Source organism: Neofelis nebulosa, chromosome 4 (genome assembly GCF_028018385.1).
Source record: "Neofelis nebulosa isolate mNeoNeb1 chromosome 4, mNeoNeb1.pri, whole genome shotgun sequence".
Taxonomy (NCBI): domain Eukaryota; kingdom Metazoa; phylum Chordata; class Mammalia; order Carnivora; family Felidae; genus Neofelis; species Neofelis nebulosa.
The window spans coordinates 158,181,752-158,190,075 of record NC_080785.1 but is presented as its reverse complement, the minus strand read 5'-3'; the positions used below and the strand labels follow the sequence as shown (position 1 = coordinate 158,190,075).

General features: G+C 47.8%; 1 pseudogene; it reads left to right on the top strand.

The window, feature by feature from the left end:
• Positions 1-1,878: 1,878 nt before the first annotated feature.
• Positions 1,879-3,109, top strand: LOC131508475 (olfactory receptor 1361-like; annotated as a pseudogene).
• The last annotated feature ends 5,215 nt before the right edge of the window (positions 3,110-8,324 follow it).

The window sequence follows — 8,324 nt, the reverse complement described above, 5'->3', positions numbered from 1 at the left end:
GCTCAGGTCATGATCTCATGGTTCATGAGTTCACGCCCTGCATCGGGCTCTGTGCTGACAGCTCAAAGCCCAGAGCCTGCTTCCAATTCTGTGTCTCCTTCTCTCTCTCTCTCTCTCTGCCCCTCTCCTATTTGCACTCTGTCTCTCCCTCTCAAAAATGAATAAACATTAAAAAAATTTTTTTACGGGGTGCCTGGGTGGCTCAGTCGGTTGGGCGTCTGATTTCAGCTCAGGTCATGATCTCGCGGTTCGTGAGTTCAAGCCCCACATCGGGCTCTGTGCTGACAGCTCAGAGCTTGGAGCCTGCTTCGGATTCTGTGTCTCCCTTTCTCTGCTCCTCCCTCACTCACGCTCTGCCTCTGTTTCTCCAAAATGAATAAACTTGAGTGAACAGCTTGTGAGCAGTATTTGGATATAATACCTCTTTCACCTGTTACTTCCTATAAACTATCTATATTTTTATTGCCAAATAATTATTTGCCAAAAATATAAATTAGTTGTCATATTTTACAGTGAGTCTTACATCGAAGCAAAACTGTTTCAGGATGCTCTGACTTCTGCTATCATCAGATGTTGCGGGGTTACAATTCACAGTGAATAGCATTCCTCCTCTCCTCTCCCACAAATTCAGAGTACTGTTCATATTTACTAGGAACATGAAAAAGCTTATTGAAACCTTGTTGCCTTTTCATCCTGAATCCTTTTTTAAAAATTTTCTTAAATGCGTATTTATTCTTGAGAGAGAGAGGCAGAGCACGAGTGGGCGGCAGGCAGAGAGAGAGGGAGACGCAGAATCCCAAGAAGGCTCCAGGCTCTGAGTTGTCAGCACAGAGCCTGACAAGGGGCTTGAACCCATGAACTGCGAGTCCATGACCTGAGCCAATGCCAGATGCTTAACCTACTGAGCCACCCAGGCGGCCCCTGGATCTTTTCTTTTTAATGTTTTATTATAAACTTGATTTGATCATTATCCAAGCATCGCACACTTAATCACTTACGCAAAAGTTACAATGCACAAATGGTAAACGCCGAAATAAATCTTACCTAAGACCAAAGCCCACCTCGGATTTGAGGATACTGACACACTGGTACATCTCCTACAGTGCAGAGCATTTCATGAGCACATGACCATGCCGCTCACAGTGACAATAGCCAAACTGGCAAAAGGTTTGGGAAATATTTCTCAGATGTTGCCAATGTATCAGAGCTCATTGCAACCTTCAACAGCAATGAATTGAAGTATTGAGCTTATGTTATGATTTGTATTGTTGATTAATTTTACTATTCTTTGGAAGGACTATAAGCGTATGCTCTAGCCTGTGCCAAACATTTTCGGATTTTATCAATGGACACTTGTGCCGGCTCATGCTGGCTGTCTTGGAGGGGTGGTGGGGGGTCATGGCTCCTCTTGACGTGTAAGAACAGGCAATGTTTTGAAAAGTATGGCAGTCCAGGGAAGCAGGGAAAGGGAGCAGTAGCTGGAGAGCTATTTGGGACAAAGAAGGGATTCTCTCAAAGATGGAAGAAATTCTGGAATCCTTGAGTCTTCCTTTGGATTCTCCCCACAGCAGGTTCTGAGTCAAGGACTTGAGTGCAAATAGTTTCGTTAGGAGGTAGTCCCAGGAGAGCCAATGAATGTTTGGGAAAGGGAGGCATGGATGAGTAGATTCCCACTTCGGGGCAGCTGATGTTCCTAGGGTGATGTTCCTAGGGATCCCAGAGAAAGCACACCTCAGCACTGCATCGCTCAGGAGTGATGCAGCCAGGGGAGTCGCCCAAAAAGCCCTGTCCTTTGCGGGCTATAAGTCACTCCAGGGAATGTTAATGCCCACATCCCCACATGTGCAGGCTGAGCTCGTGACTGTACCCAGATGAAGCCCTGGGGCATAGAGGTGTAGGGGGTGAGGGTGAGAAATGGGCCCGGTGCTTGGCAGCAGTCCACCCATCTGCAGGTGGATGATGGGGAATGAACGGTGTATTCACTGATGGAAATCATGCAGCAAAGAAGGTGGGTGGGCGGGGGTCCTGTTGCGGGAGAGCATGGGAAGAATGGATGAACGCCTGGAACTAGCCAGAGGGCATGAGATCCAGGGCGCGGTGCAAGGGCTGGCCGAGTCAGGACCCTGGACAACTCCTGGGTTTCCTTTCTGATTGCTCCAAGATGGCGGTGGAAGGGGCAACTCTCACCGGGGTCTCTCAGTTCCTGCTCCTGGGCCTCTCAGGGAGCCGCAAGCAACAGCAGCTGCTCCTCATACTCTTCCTGAGCATGTCCTGGTCATGGGACTGGGGAACCTGCTCATCGTCCTGGCCATCGCCACCGACTCCCAGCTCCACACGCCCACGTACTTCTTCCTGGCTAAGCTGGCCTTTGTGGACATTTGTTTCACCTCCACCACCATTCCCAAGATGCTGGCCAACCTCGCGTCAGGACACAAAGGGATCCCTTAACGCAGGCTGCCTGACCCAGATCTTCTTCTTCATCTGGTTTGCTGGCATCGATAGCTCCCTTCTGATGGTCATGGCCTATGGCTGCTATGCGGCCATCTGTCACCCTCTGCACTACGCCATGTCTGTGACACCACACCTCTGTAGCCTCCTGGTGGCTGCATCCTGGACTGCAGTCTTCGGGAACACCCTGACCCACACAGTATTACTGACTCGCCTCTTGTTCTGCACCCACAACCGGGTTCCCCATCTCTTTTGTGACCTCAGCCCTCTGCTGAAGCTGGCCTGCTCTGACACCTTTCTCAATAATGCAATGTTGTACACCAGGGGCACCCTACCCATCATCACCCCCTTTGTAGGTATCTTGGTCTCCTACACATGCATCTTTGCCTCTGTGCTGAGGATCCCATCCACGAGAGGCAAGCAGAAGGCTTTCCCCACCTGTGGCTCTCACCTCTCTGTGGTGTCCCTGTCCTACGGGACACTCTTTGGGGTTTATTTCAGCCCTACATCCTCCCACACGGCCCAGAAGGACATGGCCGCTGCAGTAATGTACGTGGTGGTCACTCCCATGCTGAACCCCTTCATGTACAGCCTACGCAACAGTGACAGGACGGGCGCCTTGGGGGCCCTCATCGGTAGGAAGCCAGTGTTTATTCAGTGACCGTAACATTGGGATGTTTCAGTGTCCAAATCCAGGGCCCATCTGTACTAAATTGCCCTGTATAGTTCCAATCTTAGATATTTCTTTCACTTCACTCTTGGTTCTGTTTATTACATCATCCTTCCAACAGCTATTTATTGGACATCTATTACATTGCAGACACTCTTTGAAGGGCTGAGGGTCCAGCAGGGAACAAACAAAACCCCTGACCATGTGGTGCTCACACTGCAGCCTGAAGAACACATCACAGCTAAAAGAGAGTGCTCTCTGGGGCATCTGGGTGGCTCAGTCCATTGAGTGTCCGACTCTTGATTTTGGTTCAGGTCATGATCCCAGGGTCGTGGAATCGAGCCTCTCATCCAGCTCCGCGTTGACTGTGGAGTCTGCTTAAATTCTCTCTCTCTCTCTCTCTCTCTCTCCCTCTCTCTCTCTCTCTCCCTCTCTCTCCCTCTTTCTCTCTCTCTGTCTCTCAAGGTGCCTGGGTGGCTCAGTTGGTTAAGCATCTGACTTCGGCTTTGGTCATGATTGCACAGTTCATGAGTTTGAGCCCCACATCAGGCTCTCTACTGTCAGCACAGAGCCTGCTTCAGATCTTCTGTCTCTCTCTCCCTCTGCCCCTCTCCCCTGAGCTCACTCTCTCTCTCTCTCTCAAATAAAAAATTTCAAAAAAGGAAGTACCTAAAAAAAGGAAGTGCTCTGCTGATGAGAGAGACCAGAACACAAGCCCCACTTTGGTTAAGATTCAGGTTAAGCAACTATAATAAAAAGACCTGATTGCAAAGGCTCAAGAGTTATAAGATTTTGCAGACTGCACTCTTTGTTTCTTTAACAACGTAGTTCCTTCAAAAAGCTTAGAGTAGACATCTGGTCTTGTTGCTTCTAGTGAGTTCCATTGCTAGGCACCAGATCCGATGGGCTTTTCTAGCCAGAGCTCTTGTGTTTATTTAATTTGCAATATTTGCTTCCTTGAACTACCTACACTTTTGTCACTCCCCGTTAATGGTCACCCGAAACAATAGCCTTAGGTGGGAGGCAAGATCCTTATTTACACTGTTTTGAAGGAACAGGAAGCTGTTGGCTCTTCTAACCTTGTGATGTTTCTGACTTTGAAACGTGGCCAATTCTCCTCCAAGATCATCTCTTTCTTGTGATTCCTTGCTGCAAGCGGCAAGCAGCAGCTAACTCACAGTGACATTCTAGCTCTTTCCAATCATTTCTGCAAACACAGGCTCAGGAGACATATGATCTACCTGTCAGGTTGTCACCCATGGCGGTATTTCTGGACGAGGTTCTTTGGCATAACAAGGGTTACCAGCTTTCCCAGCCTGCAAAATTTGTGTCCTTAACCACAGGACCACACAGCTCATTCAACTGGTTCTTCATTTGTGGGATGGCAACATCTCACTTCTGGTACCAGTTTCTATATTGGTCAGGATGAACAGCTTATGGGCTGTATTAGTTTCCTGGGGATTCTGTAAAAACAAACAAATAAAAAGACCAAAACCAACCAACCAAACAACCACAAATGAGGTGGCTTACACAGAAATTTGTTCTCCCACCGTTCTGGAGGCCTAAAGTCCAAAATCAAGGTGTTGGCCGATTGGCTCCTGCTGAGACTGTGAGGGAAAATCTGTCCCGAGCCTCTCTTCTAGCTGGGGAGAAGCTGGTGCTTTGCTGGCCATCTTTGGTGTCCCTTAACTTGTAGATCATGTCTTCGTCATTACATGGCATCCTCCTGGTGTGCATGGCTGTCTCCAAACACCCCCTTTTTATAAAGGCACCAGTCCTCTTGGAGTAGGAACCCACCCTACTCCAGAATGACATCATCTTAACTATTATATCTGCAACAATCCTATTTTTAAGATATGAATTTGGGGAGGAGACATGAGGCAACCCATAACATTTTTTTAATGTTTATTTATTTTGAGAGACAGAGAGAGAGAGGGAGAGAGAGAATCTCAGGCAGGCTCCACGCTGTCAGTGCAGAGCCCAACTCGGGGCTTGATCTCACGAACCATGAGATCGTGACCTGAGCTGAGATCAACTGAGATCAAGGAGATACCCTTCTGAGGAACTCTGCAGCTGTCATAGATTTTGATTCCTCTGATGCAAATTAGTGCCAACAGGCACAGGCGGGGGCCCTTGATTTCAAAGGAACTCTCTAGAACTCTTAGTAGGCTATTTGCTTTGAGTCAGTAACCACGCCCAAAGTTCTTTCCCAGACCGAATGTTTGCATTCCTTGATGTGCTCACGTCTCTCTAGCACATTAACGGTGGCTACTTGAGGTCATTTGAAAACAAAGGTCTTGGCAGACCTGTGTGCTGGTCTCAGCCCACTGTTGGTGATGCTCTGGCTGGGAACGCCTAAGGCACTCACCTGAGCCTGTGCTATTTGTGAGGGTGGCCACAGACATTTCCCCCTCGACAGGAGTCAGTGTTGTGGTGAAACAGCCCTCATGGTTCTTGCTACGATTACAGGGTATACCTCAGCAACAACTATTGAGGAGCTTTGAAACAAAGAAGACTCTTCTGCATATTTCTGGAGGGTACACAGCACACCTGGGGGCCACGCAGCAAGGTTATAGGGAGACAGAGAGCATAGACTTCAGGCTCTGCATTTACTAGGGTCCATGGATGAGGTGCCTTGGGTTTGGGGGGCTCACTCTCTATTGGCTAATTTAGAAATTTTTTTTTTAACATTTATTTATCTTTGAGAGACAGAGACAGAGTGTGAGTGGGGGAGGGGCAGAGAGAGAGGGAGACACAGAATCCAAAGCAGGCTCCAGGCTCCGAGCTGTCGGTTGGACGTGTCGAAGCCACGAACCGTGAGATCATGACCTGAGCCGAAGTCGGATGCTTAACTGACTGAGCCACCCAGGTGCCCTTGTATTGGCTAATTTAAACCATAAAAGCAAGAATTAGGGAGTTGGAAGGGGAAAGTGGGGTCACTCAAGAGGTCCATTATTTAGATTATCCAGAGGTTTCTAAAAGGGGAACTTCATGCTGAGGGTTCCCTAATTCCTTCTCTGGTGGGTCCATTAGTAACTGTGTCACGTTTATTCAAGATGGGTGAGTTATTTGGTCATGAAAAAGAAGGAAATTCTACCCCAGGGCAGCCTGGGTGGCTCAGTTGGTTAAGCGTCTGACTCTTGATTTTGGCTCAGGTCATATTCCCAGGGTTGTGGGATCGAGCCCCGCGTCAGGCTCTGCGCTGAGTGTGGAGCCTGCTTGAGATTCTCTCTCCCCCTCTACCTCTCCCCACCTCTTAAAAAAAAAAAAAAAAAAAAAAAGGAAAACCTGCCGTTTGCACCAAGATGGATGACTCCAGGGCGTTGTGCTAATTGCAATAAGTCAGAGAAAGACAAATACTGTTTGGTCTCACTTATATGAGGAACTTAAAACAAACAAAAAAAAAGAAAAAAAATTCCTAGATCCAGAGAACTGATGGATGGTTGCCAGAGGCTGAAGGGTGAGTGATAGGGAAAATGGGTACAGGTGGTCAAAAGGTACACACTTCCAGTTATAAAATAAATAAGTCATCGAGTGCAATGTCCAGCCTGGTGACTGTGGTTAATGATACTCTACCATATATGAAAGTTGCTAAGGGAGTGGATCTTAAAATTTCTCTTCACAAGAAGAAAGGAGAGTATAACCATGTGTGGTGATGACATTAACGAGAGGTACCGTGGTCTTTCACAATATATACAAATATCGAATCATTAGGTTGTACACCTGAAACTAAAAACAAACAAGTAAGCAAACAAACAAAACAATCTGAGTCAGGACAAGAGTCAGCGAACTACAGCCTATGGGCCAAATCTGGCCCACCACCTGTTTGGGTAAATAAAATTGGATGGAAACACAGTTTTGAAAAAAATGGACATCTTGAGGTACTTGGGTAGCTCAGTCGGTTGAGCATCCAACTCTTGATTTCAGCTCATGATTGCAGGGTCATGGGATCGAGCCCCGAGTCTGGCTCTGCACTGAGCATGGAGCCTGCTTAAGATTTTCTTTCTCTCTCTCTCTGTCTTTCTCTCTCCCCCCTATCCCTCTCCCTCTCTCCCCTGCTCATGCTCTCACTCACTCTCTCTCTCTCTCAGTCTCAAAAATAAAATAAAATAAAATGGACATTTTTTGAAATGGATGCCTCTTACCCTGCAGAAGGCAATGCCCTACTAAACCACGGGTTCCAAAATCAGGATCATGGAGTTTCTCCAACCCTTTGAGGACTCTCATCTGTGGACTTTTCTATCTCTATGCACCAACTCTTGTCCCTTGAGTCCACATCTTTCTTGTAATACTTTGCAAAACTCAGCAAGGAGCAGCCAATTCACAATGATATTCTTGCTCCTTCTTTTTTAAAATTTTTTAATGTTTATTTATTTTTGAGAGAGACAGAGACAGAATGCGAGTGGGTTAGGGGCAGAGGGGGAGGGAGACACAGAATCCGAAGCAGGCTCCAGGCTCTGAGCCATCAGCCCAGAGCCCGACGCGGGGCTCGAACTCACGTACTGCGAGATCATGACCCGAGCCGAAGTCGGATGCTTAACCGACTGAGCCACCCAGGTGACCCTGTTCTTGCTCCTTCTAATCCCTCCATCTAGAGATGCAGGCTTCGTAACCACCTGAACGATCTTCCAAGTTCTCAACGATTATAGTTTTACCTTGGCCGTGACCTGAAGAGGATGCCCGGCTCTAGCCTGGGGTACCATGTCCTCACAACCCAGCCTCTAAGCTAATGCCACCTACTGCCATGGCAGCACCCCACTTCCAGGACCAGCTACTCTATTTGTTAGGACAAAAGTCTAAAGCTCCAGCAAAAAGGGAGAATCCCAAAATGCAGTATTTCAACCAAGACAGAAGCTGATTTTTCTCTGAGTCCCGGGTCGGCAGGAAGCTCTCTTCATGCAGCCGTTTTAGGTACCAATTTCCATCAATCCCTAAGACACTGGGGTTGTTTGCAAGCTGGGTCATAGGCATGTCCAAATTCCAGCTTGCAAACAAGGGGCCAAAGAGCATGAGGGAGGGAGGTCTTCTGTCCTCAGGCTTTAGCCCAGAGGGCACACACATAACTTACATTCCCATCTCAGCAGTGAGGACTTAGCCACCAATGTGGCTTAACCACAAGGCAGACTGGAAAAGATACTGCAACTACAAGGTCACAATTCCATGTTATAGAGGAGGGGAGAATGGAAGCCAGCCTTTTCCTTCCCAC